A 15,868-nucleotide genomic window follows, 5' to 3' on the forward strand; every position below is an offset into this window, starting at 1 on the left:
ACTTCTCTAACTTCTGTTAAGTACCCACCTCACCTTCGTAACCCATCCATTATTTATTTATTTGTTATAATTTATTTTTTCTCTCTCTCCTTTTTCTCCCTCTGTCCCTCTCACTATACTCCTTGCCCATCCTCTGGGATTCCCCCCTCCCCCTTTCTTTCTCCCTAGGCCTCCTGTCCCATGATCCTCTCATATCCCTTTTGCCAATGAACTGTCCAGCTCTTGGCTCCATCCCTCCCCCTCCTGTCTTCTTCTATCATTTCAGATCTTCCCCTCCCCCTCCCACTTTCAAATCTCTTACTATCTCTTCTTTCAGTTAGTCCTGACGAAGGGTCTCGGCCCGAAACGTCTACTGTACCTCTTCCTATCGATGCTGCCTAGAATGAACAATTTTTTTTGAAAGTGTTGCATCCTCAGAATTTTTTGTTTTTGTTTATGATACACCACTTGAAGCTGAACACAAATATAATCTTAGACTCTTTGTATCACGTAGGAATTCGGAGAAACAAGAAATTAACTTTTATTCAATATAGTGCAGTTAATTGCATAATGGTGCTGATGCTTTGCAATAGTTCAACTAAGCTAAAAATATTTTGTTGATGATTTTCATTTGTACTCAGTGTCTGAGGCTTCTTGCTGAAGTCTCCAACAATAATCAGCCAGTATTGAGAGATTCCAGTTACCCTGATACCGTTTCTCCATGTCCTGATGAAACCTTTCACCCTGCTCATCACTGACAGCCCAAGATTTACAGGGAAGAAATCTAAATGGGAATGCAGAAAATGGATTTTTAGAGACATGTTGCACCTCATAGTTTTGTATGCTTGAAGCTTGTTGTTAACCATTTGCATGTAGTTTGGACCTCTGTGGTTGCCAAGAAAATTTTCGACAATGCCCTTGGATGCCTTCCATGTGATTTTCTCTGGACCCACCAGAAATTCTTCAAATTGTCTGCAATTGATGACCTGTTTTATTTGGGGACCAACAAAAATGCCTTCCTTAATCTTGGCATCAGTTATTCTAACTTGAATTATGAGTTGAAATAACAAATATAGGCAGCCCAAAATCCAGAAAACTTACCCAAGAATACCTAAAGGTACAGTATTCAGGAAGCAACATCTTTGTTGTCCAGTTCTATCAATTAGATAGGAAAATATTAGGCGCATGTTCGAAGGAAACTGCAATTATCAAGGAAGATTTTAATCTTCAAAATGGTTTGAATAAAACATACTGGGAAAGGTATCGTAAAGGAAGAGTTTGTGGAATGCATCAGGAATGCTTTTGTGGAGCCACCACAAGAATGGGTTACATTCGATTGGTCTTGTGCCATGAGGAAGGATTAATAGGGATCTTGTGGTTAAAGATCCCTTGTGGAGTAGCAACCACAATATAATAGAATTCCAAGTCAGGTTTGAGGATAAACACATTTGGTCAAATTTAATGTCTTCAATTTAAGTAAGGACAATTATAATGGCTTTGCCTAAGCTGGACTCGGTAAACAAGCTAAGAGACAGGTCAGTGAAGGAACAGTGGCAGATATTGAAATAGCTGGCATACAGTATAATGGTATTGGTATACTCCTCCAAGAGGACCACAAACTTATCATAAGGTTTGGAGGCTTGAGTCAAGGCTTTGTACTTTGACTCTTGGTATGGTCACCCATACCAAACAGGTCAAAGGGTAGAGGCCAGAGCGAGAGTGGTCCACTGGCCCTGCAGGTTCAGGGGCTCAGCCCAAGGCTAATGACCCTGACTGGTCAAAACCCAACTCTTACAGAAATAGCAATGAAGAAGCCTTCTAAACAGACAGAGATGGAGGATCTTCTTTGCTGCCCTAAATGTCAGTGGTGTAACAAGCAGTAAGTAACTAATTGGTTTATTATTGTCATATGTACCTTCCTTTGCAATACCTTTGCCGGGTACAGTGAAAAGCTTGTCCTGCATGCTGTTCATACAGATTGTTCAAACAAACAGTTCCTGCTGTCAATACAGTGCATTGAGGTAGAATTAAATGCATCCGTTAGTCATGCGAGACCATGGTCTTCACTCTCCAGGGTGCAGGCCTGGGCAAGGTTGTATGGAAGACCGGTAGTTGCCCATGCTGCAAGTCTCCCCTCTCCACGACACCGATGTTGTCCAAGGAAAAGGCAAGGGCCAATACAGCTTGGCACCAGTGCTGTCGCAGAGCACTGTGTGGTTAGATGCCTTGCTCAAGGACACAATATGCTGCCTCGGCTGGGGATCGAACTGACAACCTTCAGATCGCTAGTCCAATGCCTTAACCACTTGGCCATGTGCCCACAGAGGTAGAATAGATAAAGTAATAACAGAATGTAGAGACAGTGCACTGGCGGTAGACAGCAAGCTGCGAGAACATCACAAGGTAGACTGTGAGGTCAAGAGTCCATCTAATTGTACGAGCAAGCTCAACAAATGTTTATCACAATCAGAATAAAAGGGTTTCTGTGAGAAAGAGGCACAACCAAAGGAAGCAAAGGATAATGCTACATAGAAGACTATGGTATACAAAATGGCAATAGCTCGTGGTAGACCAGTCTAGGGTGAGTTTACGAATCAGAAAAGGGCAGCGATGGTAAATGTGGTATCCAGAGAGTGAGGCTCGCAAATATGTTGAATACGTGCTCTGCATCAGTCTTCACAGTGGTAATATAATTCTATTATATTGTGGTCGCTACTCCATTATTATCCCTAAGATGTCAGATGGACTCATTTTAAATAACATCATAGAATTTACAAAAAAAAAACAAAATCCAATTACAAGGATTAAAGTATTGGAGGAACTCAGCAAGCTAAAGGTGGGCAACACACAAAATGCTGGAGGAACGCAGCTAAAGATGGACAAGTCATCTCAACCCAAAGGATCGGACACTGGGATTTTAAAGTGTAGAGACTGTAGCCATATTTGCTCAAAATTTTCATAACTTGCTGAATGCTAGGAGGGCGCTGGAAGATTGACAACATTCAGTATGACATTCTTGTTCAAAGAAGGAGAAATGCAGAGGGCAGGAAACTACAGACCAGTTTGATGGCTCTTGTTGGAAAAATGCTAAGATCAAAAAGGACGTAGCTGATCATTTAGGAAGGCCTAATAAATTAAACCTCGTCAACGTAGAAGGTGAATTGCGTTTGTAAAAAAATCCTCAAATCCTTGGAGGAAGTGAAGAAGAGATTGATAGAGGGAACCTGTAGGGGTAGTGTATTTACACTTCTGAAGCTTATTCACAGCCATATAAGAGGCTGGTACAAATATTAGAAGCCCATGGATTTGGAGGAAGTATGCTAGAAGGGATGGAAAACTGGTTGTGTCATAGAAATTAGAAGGTTAGAACGAATAGATTATTTTCAGACAGTGAGGAGGCGACTAATGAAGTACCATAGAAATCAGTTTTGTTATGTTTTGTAACTTCAAAACATAAACTAATTCAATGAAAGACTCGGGAGTCTGAAATGTGAGTCTAACCTCATGTGTACTTTAAGTGAGGCACACTTTGGCAAGTTATAAAAAGGGGTCAGGCGGAAACATGCGACCGCAGGTGTCCTGTGTCACTTGGATAACAGTTTATACCCTTTCCCACCCCGCCACATATAAAAATGCTACTCCCTATTCCCAGTTCCTCCTTCTCCGCCACATCTGCTCCCAGGATGAGACTTTCCGTTCCAGGACATCTCAAATGTCCTTTTTCTCTAAGGATTCTGGTTTTCCTTCTGCCGTCATCAATGATGCCCTCACCCGCATCTCCTCCATTTCCTGCACTTCAGCCCTCACCCCATCCTCCCGTCACCACAGCAGGGACAGAGTTCCCCTTGTCCTCACCTACCACCCCACCAGCCTCCAGATCCAGCACATTATCCTCCACAACTTCCGCCACCTTCAACAGGACCCCAGCATTAAGCACATCTTTCCCTCTCTACCCTTCTCCGCTTTCCACAGGGATCGTTCCCTCCGTGACTCCCTGGTCCACATGTCCCTCCCCATAGATCTCCCATCCGGCACTTAACCCTGCAAGCATAAGTGCTACACCTGTCCCTACACCTCCTCTCTCACCACCATTCAGGGCCCCAAACAGTCCTTCCAGGTGAGGCAACACTTCACTTGTGAGTCTGTTGGGGTCATCTATTGCATCCGGTGCTCCCGGTGCGGCCTCCTCTACATCGGTGAAACCCGACGCAGATTGGGGGACCGCTTCATCGAGCACCTCCGCTCCATCTGCCACAACAGACTGGATCTCCCGGTAGCCACCCACTTCAACTCTGCTTCCCATTCCCATTCAGATATGTCCATACATGGTCTCCTCTACTACCATGATGAGGCTAAACTCAGGCTGGAGGAGCAACACCTCATATACCGTCTAGGTAGTCTCCAGCCCCTTGGTATGAACATTGAATTCTCCAACTTCCAGTAATTCCCTCCCCCTCCCTTCCCCTATCTCTATTTCACTCTGCCCCCTCCCCCAGCTGCCTATCACCTCCCTCATGGTTCTGCCTCCTTCTACTACCCATTGTGCTTTCCCCTATTCCTTCTTCAGCTTTCCTGCCTATCCCCTCCCTGCTTCCCCTCCCCCACCCTTTGATCTTTCCCCTTACTGGTTTTTCACCTGGAACCTACCAGCCTTCTCCTTCCCACCCTCCCCCCACCTTCTTTATAGAGCCTCTGCCCCTTCCCTCTACAGTCCTGACGAAGGGTTCCGGCCCGAAACGTCGAATGATCATTTCCACGGATGCTGCCCGAGCTGCTGAGTTCCTCCAGCGTGTTGTGAGTGTTGCTTTGACCCCAGCATCTGCAGAGTATTTTGAGTTTATACCAAACCTTCTTCTTGGACTTGAAAGAATGCTCTGTCTGCTCCAAGTGGAACAGTACTGTAGTAGCTGCCTGCACCCGTTTCAGTATCTTTTCAGGGTTGTTGCTATCTTCAGCTTTGCCAGCAGAGCCCTTGTACAGCGCCACCTGCCATCTCATAGATGAAGAGTTTTCACACTCTCCCTGTGGTGAAGGGACTCTTGATCTATCTTTTTCAAGGCATATGTTGTCTATTGCTAGTTTTCACATTGTCAGTATTAAGGCTGGCCAGTCCTGTGCTGCGCTTAAGGTAAACACGAAGTAGGTGCACATTTCGGACTCCCGTGTCTTCCTTTGAATGAGTTTAACGTTTTGAAATTACAAAACGTGACAGGTTATTGGCCCATTGCTGTTCACTATTCACATTAATGACCCGAATGAAGGAGCAGTAAGTAAGAGCTCCAAATTTGCCAATGATTCCAAATTAGTTTGAAAGGACACCATGATACAGTGATTCTGCAACCGGGCATAGGTAGATTGGCCAAGTGGCAAAAGAATGGCAAATGGAGTTTACTGTGGGGAAGTGTACAGAGCACAAAAGACATGATATCCGAGAACTCAAAAGGCAGGTTATTATCTAAATGGAAAGGGGCTGCAAGTGAGTCAAGTTCAAAGGGATCCTGATGTTCTAGTGCATGAATCACAAAATGTTGGCAGGCAGGTTCAACCATCGGTCTGTTGAATCTTTGTTCTCTCTCCAAAGTTACTATATTTGTTTTCAGTAAGGAAACCAAAACTGAACACAGAATTCCACAGCATTTTGACCTTCATTGCAAAGGTGATGGAGTATAAAAACGGAGGTTTTCTGGCATTGTACAGGGTGCTGTTGAGGCTACACCTGGAATACTATTTGCAGTTTTGGTCTCCTTAACTAAAAAAAAAGATATACAGTAGTAACACGCACACAAAATGCCGGAGGGACTCAGCAGGTCAGGCAGCATCCATGGAAATAAACAAACAATTGATGTTTCGGGCTGAGATGCTTTTTCTGCAGAATTTCTCATGTTTATGATTATACTGTCGTAACTTCGAAGAGTGTACAAAGAAGATTCACCTGACTAGTTCCTGTGATGGGGAAGGTTGTCCTACAAAAAGAGTTTGAATAGTCTAGGTTTGTAACACTTGGAGTTTAAAGACTGAGGAGTTATCTTATTTTAACATATAATATCCTAAGGAGACTTGACTAGGTATGTGTTTTCACAATCACAACTGTAAGAGGCTAGACATTTAAAAGTGAGGTACGTAGAAATTTCCTCACTCAAGGGGAAGTGAATTCCTATAATTCTCTGTCCCTGAGCATGGTAAAGGCCAAATCATTAGATATCATTAGATGTTGCCTGGATTGGAGAGCATGTCTTATGAGAATAGTTTGAGTGAACTTGGCCTTTTCTCCTTGGAGTGACGGAGGATGAGAGGTGACCTGTTAAAGACGTATAAGATGATGAGAGACATTGATCGTGTGGATAGCCAGAAGCTTTTTCCTCGGGCTGAAATGGATAACAGAAGGGGACATAGTTTTAAGGTGCTTGGAAGTAGGTACAAGGGGGATGTCAGGGGTAAAATTTTCACACAGAGTGGTGGGTGTGTAGAATGCACTGCCAGCAACAGTGGTAGAGGTGGATACAATAGGGTCTTTTAAGAGACTCTTAGATAGGTACATTGAGTTTAGAAAAATAGAGGGCTGTGCGGTAGGGAAATTCTAAGTAGTTTCTAGAGTAGTTACATGGTTGGCACAACATTGTGGGCCGAAGGGCCTGTAACGTGCTGTAGATTTCTATGTTTTTATGTTCTATATATTTAAGATGGAGAAAGATAAATAGTTATCTGAATGATTGATGAGTGGGGAGTTACGGGTAACTATCAAAGAGAGGAGTTAAGGCTGGCACCTTGATTGTATTAGATGATGGGGCAGACTTGAGAGGCCGAGTAACCAAATACCACTGCTATTTTCTCATGCTCCTGTGTCTATTTCCGAAATTTAGATTTCATTTCAGATTTCCTGCACTTTCGGTTGTTTACTTCTAGGTCTCAGCAACATAGCCTTTGTAAGGGGTTTCTTTTTTTTATGTCACTGCGTAGTCTAATTAAAATGGCTTCTTTGTTATGTTATAATTGAAAGAGCTTCTTTGTTATGTTAACTGCTGAGAAAGTCCTTCCCGCTAGCAGTTAGTTTTGGATTATCTATTGATAAGAGGACGAATGAACCAATTGCGATAGTTGTTATGCTTTTGGTGTGTCTGTAAGATATTGTATGCACGGGGTTTCGGGGCAGAAGGCGTGAGAGAGAGGCAGTGGATGGACCAGGTGCTGTGAGTCCGCTAATGGGGTCGGATCCCGAGCGGGGTGTTCAGCAAGGAGAGGAGATGGAGACGGACTCGGGTGGAGCGTCTGGTTGAGCACCATTGTTGGTCCCAGGCAGCCAGTCGAGGTGGTCCGAGGGGTCACAGGGTGAAGAAGAAGGGTCCTGAGCTCCAACTGTTTGTGCACAAAGAGATTGAACTTTGATAAGTGTGGCGCCTTTTATATTTTATTCTCTATTAATTATATAGTTCCAGTAATATCTATAAACTGTAAATCGTTTAATCGTATCTGGTGTATTGTCTGCTATTTGGGCGGGGCGGGCTACATCACACAGCATCCGCACAAACTAATTACCCAGTTTGGCGGGGCCGAGGGCTGTTTCCCTGGACGACAGCGAGCCGAGCAACCCTGAGGCTGGCCGGGGGGGCTACACCTGCTCAATAATCCGTGTTGAGATCTTGCTGTGCACGTACAGTCCAGTGTGCTTCCAGACTCACAACCGCAGGCGCGACCCAGAAGTCCTTTATCAGCTGCTTCGGAATAACTGGAAGCTGTGAGCAGGACATTGTATAAGGCTTAGCCAGGCCTGGTTTGGTGTGTGATCTATTTGCTACCATGAGAGAACAGGGATGATGGTGTTCAAGTGGGTGGGGGGGTAGTGGTAATGAAGTGAGGCTGCATTAGTCAGTATCACTAATACAGCTTTAGTTAAAAACAACTGAATATAAGTGAGAGCAAAAGTATTCTTTATAATCATAATTATAATCATTACTGAAAATAATATTCCAAGTCCTCTCTAAAGCTGAGTGCCATTTCCTTTTTCTGCTATTATATCACACATCTCCACAGCTACTAATTACTAACACTCTCCAATGTTAACTTGAATGCTTTGAGCTTTTACACACCCATCACTCAAATGCAATTGTGATGTCGGTACTTGGCAGTTTCATTACCATGGGAACAGCAGGAAACCATTCATCCCCTCTAGCTCTGTGATGATCTGGTCCTTGGCTCTGCTGGGTGCTCTAGTTTCCTCCCACACACTGTTACTTCTGGTAGAATGACCTTCTGCTGTGAATTACCTTCAGCATTGGTAAGTGGTGGGACAGTCAAACGGAACTTGATGGGTTTGTCTGAGAGGGAATGGGATGCAGAATATTGGGATATAAGAAGAATTATTAGTAAAAGTAATGGGATTAAAATTGCTATCATTAATTGCGGCAGTATAAAAGGAAAGTCGGCTGTGATTAATTCATTTCTTGAAACCGAAAATCCTGACGTTTTAATCGGGACTGAATCTTGGCTTGATCCTTCAATTAAATCTGCTGAGATATTCCCTCCTCATTTTCAAATTTTTCGAAAGGACAGAAACTCTCAAGGAGGCGGTGTTTTTATTGATGTGAACTATACTATAGGGCGGGAGGAGAAGATGGCAGCGTGACGCAGCGTGCGTAGCCTCTCCAGTGAAATGATATCGTATTTGTTAAATAGATGCCGTGCACAATTCTGATTTGATGGAGACAGCCGTGAGGAGCATGGAGGAACATCTGGAGAAACTTCTGAAATGCCCGGTTCGCTGCTGCTGCTACTGTGCGATCGAGAATCTCCGGAGGGGAAGGCCCCAAATCCTCGGCTTTGCCTGCTGCTGGAAGCCGGGGCTGGAGTCGAAGCACTCGGCAGAGATGGTGCTCGGTGCTTGAAGTTTCTCAATGACTCAGAGTCAGACTGTGGTCAGGCATGGCAGGGAGAGTTTTCTTCCTTCTCCCATCTGCGTGAGATGTGGGACTTTCGAGAGACTTTGAACTTTTCTTACTGTGCCCATGGCCTGTTCTTCATCAAGTTACGGTATTGCTTGCACTGTTGTAACTATATGTTTTAATTATGTGGTTTTTGTCAGTTTTTCAGTCTTGGTGTCCTGTGTTTCTGTGATATCACACCGGAGGAGTATTGTATCATTTCTTAATGCATGCATTACTAAATGACAATAAAAGAGGACTGCGAGTCCTCATAATCTAATCTAATCTAATACTGATTTAGGCAGCGACTCTGAGCAAATTTGGCGTCAAGCTACACTTCAGGGGCAAATGGTGCAGATCGGGAGTTTTTACTGTCCACCTGATGCTAAGTCCGGGCCTCTTTTAGACCTTGAATCAAGCACTTCCAAAATAAACGCCTCGTCGCGTTCTCTGTTTATTATCCTGGGGGGTGATTTTAATGTCCCAGATGTAGATTGGACTGACGGCACACAACGTGAACCAAAAGGTGCTCTTCAGGAAGCCCTGGCTGATTTGGTTCTGAAAAATCATCTGTCTCAGAAAGTTACTATTCCTACCAGATGTGATGATACAGGTGGTGCCGAAAATACTTTTGATTTATTGCTGACTTCACATCCAGATTTAATTTTGGAGGTTTCACCCAGTGCTGGAATCAGTGATCATTTTATTATTCAAGCAAAACTGCACACAAAGATTAAAGTTCCCCCTAAACCACCTCGTAAAATTCCGTCTTGGAGAAAGGTGAACAGTGAGGAGTTCAAGGAACACTCACAATGCACTGGAGGAACTCAGCAGGTCAGTCAGCATCAGTTGAAAAGATTAGTCGACGTTTCGGGCCGAAACCCTTCGTCAGGACTGAAGGAAGAACTTTGGGAAGGGTTTGAAGAATGCTGTTAGTTGAAAAAAACAGTAATTTGAAAGACAAAGGGGTGGGGGAGGGGAAGCAGGGAGGTGATTGGCAAGAGAACAATGCGCAGTAGTAGTAGTAGCAGACAGGATCTCCCAGTAGCCACCCGCTTCAACTCTGCTTCCCATTCCCATTCAGATATGTCCATACATGGCCTCCTCTACTGCCATGATGAGGCTAAACTCAGATTGGAGGAGCAACACCTCATATACCATCTAGGTAGTCTCCAGCCCTTTGGTATGAACATAGAATTCTCCAACTTCCGGTAATTCCCTCCCCCTCCCTTCCTCTATCCCTATTTCACATCACGTCCCTCATAGTTCCGCCTCCTTCTACTATTGTTCTCCTGCCAATCACCTCCCTGCTTCCCCTCCCCCACCCCTTTGTCTTTCAAATTACTGTTTTTTTCAACTACCAGCATTCTTCAAACCCTCCCCAAAGTTCTTCCTTCAGTCTTGACGAAGGGTTTCGGCCCGAAACGTCGACTAATCTTTTCAACTGATGCTGGCTGACCTGCTGAGTTCCTCCCGCGCATTGTGAGTGTTCCTTTGACAACAGCATCTGCAGATTATTTTGTGTTGAGGAGTTCAAGGACTTAGCAAAACAACTTGGGAGAGACTTCTTTAACTTACAACCAGACAAAAGATCTGTTGAAGACAACTGAGTGTGGCTGAGAGACTCACTAAATGATATTGTTACGAATCATGTTCCTCATAAATTTATTAAGGGCCATATGCGTTCTTCTTGGTTTTCAGTGAAATTCAAACATCTCTGTAGTAAGAAAGGGAAATTTTACATCCGTGCCAAAAAAAGTGGTACAAGACTGGATTGGGACAAATTCACCAGAGTGTGAAAACAAGTCGACCATACCATTAGCAGAGCTCATAAACAATGTGTTTCTTCAATTCTTGAGGGAGAGCATCCCAAGGATTTTTGGAGATATGTGAAATCCAGACAGACAGACAACATTGGTGCCCAGATGCTCAAAGGTGAACAACTAACTGATCACTGAGGACCAGGAGAAAGCTGAAGCTCTTGCAAACCAATTTTCAAAATGTTCTTACCCGGGAAGATGGTGAACCTTCATCTTTTCCTGATCTACCGCCCAGCCCGTATACTGATATGCCTCCTAACGAAATTGAGGTTGAAGGTGTCAAAAAATTACTGCTCAATATCAATCCGAGGATTGTCAAAGATTGCAGAGAGACATTGATAGGATGCAGGAATGGGCTAAGAAGTGGCAGATAGAGTTCAACCCGGAGAAGTGTGAGGTGGTACACTTTGGAAGGATAAACTCCAAGGCAGAGTACAAAGTAAATGGCAGGATACTTGGTAGTGTGGAGGAGCTGAGGGATCTGGGGGTACATGTCCACAGATCCCTGGAAGTTGCCTCACAGGTGGAAAGGGTAGTTAAGAAAGCTTATGGGGTGTTAGTTTTCATAAGTCGAGGGATAGAGTTTAAGAGTCACGATGTAATGATGCAGCTCTATAAAACTCTGGTTAGTGCACACTTGGAATACTGTGTCCAGTTCTGGTCGCCTCACTATAGGAAGGATGTGGAAGCATTGTAAAGGGTACAGAGGAGATTTACCAGGATGCTGCCTGATTTAGAGAGCATGGATTATGATCAGAGATTAAGGGAGCTAGGGCTTTACTCTTTGGAGAGAAGGAGGATGAGAGGAGACATGATAGAGGTGTACAAGATAATAAGAGGAATAGATAGAGTGGACAGCCAGCGCCTCTTCCCCAGGACACCACTGCTCAATACAAGAGGACATGGCTTTAAGGTAAGGGGTGGGAAGTTCAAGGGGGATATTAGAGGAAGGTTTTTTACTCAGAGAGTGGTTGGTGCGTGGAATGCACTGCCTGAGTCAGTGGTGGAGGCAGATACACTAGTGAAGTTTAAGAGACTACTAGACAGGTATACGGAGGAATTTAAGGTGGGGGCTTATATGGGAGGCAGGGTTTGAGGGTCGGCACAACATTGTGGGCTGAAGGGCCTGCACTGTGCTGTACTATGAAAAAAAAGCTATTGGGCCAGACCAGATTCAGAATCAAGCCCTTAAGATCGCAGCTGAAGCACTAGCTCCTACTCTGCATTTCATTTTCCAGCAGTCGCTCGACTCAGGTGATCTTCCCCTGGATTGGAGAAAGGCCAACATCACTCCTCTCTTTCAGAAGGGTCAACCCACCAACCCAGCAAATTATCGTCCTATTTCTTTAACAAGCACTTGCTGTAAACTCCTGGAGCATATAATTGACAGCAATCTGATGAGGTACCTTAGCAGACACAATATTCTTGCTGACAACCAGCATGCTTTTAGGAAGCATAGATCATGCGAGTCTCAGCTTATCCTGACAATAAGTGACCCGGCCAAGAATTTTGATAACAATGTCATCAATGATTTAGTAGTGCTCGACTTCTCCAAAGCATTTGATGTTATTCCCCACCAAAGATTACTTAGGAAGCTCGACTTCTATGGTGTTCTCTCCAATAGTAAAAGATGGATTTCCAGTTTCTTGACAAAACGTCTTCAACGTGTGTGCGCGAATGGAAGAAGTTCTAAATGGCATCCAGTGTTAAGTAGTCTACCCCAGGGTACAGTGCAGGGCCCACATTTGTTTATACTTTACATTAATGACATCCACAAAAAAGTCACAAGCACAACCAGACTTCTTGCTGATGATTGTTTGATATACCGGCCAATTAAGTCAACTGATAATGAAGATGCTCTCCAAAAAGATCTTGATAGTATGGTTGAGTGGTCTCAACAATGGGGCATGCAATTCAATCCTGCCAAATGAGAAACCATGCGTGTCACCAGGAAGAGAAAACCAGGTAAAACATCATATAAAATCCTAGACGTCACCCTTGAAGAAACCAAACATACCAGGTATCTTGGTATCAAAATCCAGAATGATCTACGCTGGAATATTCAGACGCATCATGCAACAGTGAATGCAACAGGAGTCCTAAATTTTTTGAGACGCAATTTTCATCATTGTTCAGCTTCAGTTAAGGAGAAGTTGTACCTCACAATTGTGAGACCACGTTTGGAAAATGCAGTTGCTGCATGGGACCCATACACAAACAAAAACACTACTTCCATCGAGCGAGTCCAAAGACAGGCAGCCCGATTTGTCACAATTACCTATGAGAGAGAAGCGAGTGGTACTCAACTTTTAAATTCACTAAAGTGGAACTCTCTCCAAGATAGACGCGAAGCACATCGCCTGACCTGTTCTTACAAAATGTTAAATGGTCAACTCGACATAGACTACCAATTCCTCATCAAAGCCAAACCTATTAGGGGCAGACGTGGGCACTCAGCTCAATTTGAAACACTAACTACCAAGTCAGATGTGTACAGCAATTCATTTTTCCCCTGCATAATTAAAGCATGGAATAATGTCCAGTCCTTATATACTTCCATCCCCCATCAGGAAGGTCTCAAAGCTCTACGCTTCTTTTTAGATTCCAGACCTAATCAGTTCCCCTCTACCACCACTCTGCTCCGTCTAGCGGAATTAGTCCTTACTCTTAATAATTTCTCCTTTTGCTCCTCCCATTTCCTCCAAACTAAAGGTGTAGCTATGGGCACCCGTATGGGTCCTAGCTATGCCTGCCTTTTTGTTGGGTTTGTGGAACAATCTATGTTCCGTGCCTATTCTGGTATCTGTCCCCCACTTTTCCTTCGCTATATCGACGACTGCATTGGCGCTGCTTCCTGCACGCATGCAGAACTCGTTGACTTTATTAACTTTGTCTCCAACTTTCACCCTGCCCTCAAGTTTACCTGGTCTATTTCCGACACCTCCCTCCCCTTTCTAGATCTTTCTGTCTCTGTCTCTGGAGACAGCTTATCCACTGATATCTACTATAAGCCTACTGACTCTCACAGCTATCTGGACTATTCCTCTTCTCACCCTGTCTCTTGCAAAAACGCCATCCCCTTCTCGCAATTCCTCCGTCTCCGCCGCATCTGCTCTCAGGATGAGGCTTTTCATTCTAGGACGAGGGAGATGTCTTCATTTTTTAAAGAAAGGGGCTTCCCTTCCTCCACTATCAACTCTGCTCTTAAACGCATCTCCTCCATTTCACGTACATCTGCTCTCACTCCATCCTCCCACCACCCCACTAGGAATAGGGTTCCCCTGGTCCTCACCTACCACCCCACCAGCCTCCGGGTCCAACATATTATTCTCCGTAACTTCCGCCACCTCCAACGGGATCCCACCACTAAGCACATCTTTCCCTCCCCCCTCTCTCTGCATTCCGCAGGGATCGCTCCCTACACAACTCCCTTGTCCATTCGTCTCCCCCATCCCTCCCCACTGATCTCCCTCCTGGCACTTATCCGTGTAAGCGGAACAAGTGCTACACATGCCCTTACACTTCCTCCCTTACCACCATTCAGGGCCCCAAACAGTCCTTCCAGGTGAGGCATCACTTCACCTGTGAGTCGACTGGGGTGATATACTGCGTCCGGTGCTCCCGATGTGGCCTTTTATATATTGGTGAGACCCGACGCAGACCGGGAGACCGCTTTGCTGAACATCTACGCTCTGTCCGCCAGAGAAAGCAGGATCTCCCAGTGGCCACACATTTTAATTCCACATCCCATTCCCATTCTGACATGTCTATCCACGGCCTCCTCTACTGTAAAGATGAAGCCACACTCAGGTTGGAGGAACAACACCTTATATTCCGTCTGGGTAGCCTCCAACCTGATGGCATGAACATTGACTTCTCTAACTTCCGCTAGGCCCCACCTCCCCCTCGTACCCCAGCTGTTACTCCTTTTTATGCACACATTCTTTCTCTCACTCTCCTTTTTCTCCCTCTGTCCCTCTGAATATACCTCTTGCCCATCCTCTGGGTCACCCCCCCCCGTCTTTCTCCCTAGGCCTCCTGTCCCATGATCCTCTCGTATCCCCTTTTGCCTATCACCTGTCCAGCTCTCGGCTCTATCCCTCCCCATCCTGTCTTCTCCTATCATTTTGCATCTCCCCCTCCCCCTCCAGCTTTCAAATCCCTTACTCACTCTTCCTTCAGTTAGTCCTGACGAAGGGTCTCGGCCTGAAACGTCGACTGCGCCTCTTCCTATAGATGCTGCTTGGCCTGCTGCGTTCACCAGCAACTTTGATGTATGTTGATGGAATAATCTTAATTCTTACACAGCCACACAACCAAACCCAATTAAATTTAAGGCAAACACGAGGAAATCTGCAGATGCTGGAATTTCAAGCAACACATATAAAAATTGCTGGTGAAGGCAGCAGGCCAGGCAGCATCTATAGGAAGAGGTACAGTCGATGTTTCAGGCCGAGACCCTTCATCAGGACTAATTGAATAAAGAGATAGTAAGGCAGCTTCTCTTCTTCAAAAATCTCCTTCTTAAGCTCACCCTCCACCACCTCCAGTTTAAATTCCATGCGGAGTATTTTGGAGGATCAAGAACCAAGAACCAGGAACCAAGGGGGAGAGTGATTAGATTTTTCCTTAATTCATTTATTTATTTATTGTTTATTGAGATATAGTGCCGAATAGGCCCTTCTGGCCTTTCCAAACTCACCAGCCAGCAATCCCCGATTTAATCCTAGCCTAATTACGGGACAATTTACAATGACAAATTAACCTGCTAACTAGGAGGAAATGGGAGCACCCGGAGGAAACCCACACAGTCATGGGGAGAACATACAAACTCCTTACAGGCAGCGGCGGGAATTGAACCCATGTCACCTGTACTGTAAAGCGTTGTGCTAACCACTACTCCACTGAACCACCCCGTCATGGCAACATGCAACACATTAGCCCATCAAATCTCTGCTGACCACCAACCACACATTTGTACTCATCCCATTTTGTTCTCCTGGCATTTCAATGGACTCCCCCACAGATTCTATCGTTCACCCACAGACGAGGGGGACTTTACGGCAGTCAGTTAACCCACCAACTCCTCCATGTATATTTGGGGTATGAGAGGAAAGAAGCACGCCCAGTGGAAACATGCCCTCACAGGGAGGA

This window comes from Mobula hypostoma, chromosome 29 (genome assembly GCF_963921235.1).
Source record: "Mobula hypostoma chromosome 29, sMobHyp1.1, whole genome shotgun sequence".
Classification (NCBI taxonomy): domain Eukaryota; kingdom Metazoa; phylum Chordata; class Chondrichthyes; order Myliobatiformes; family Myliobatidae; genus Mobula; species Mobula hypostoma.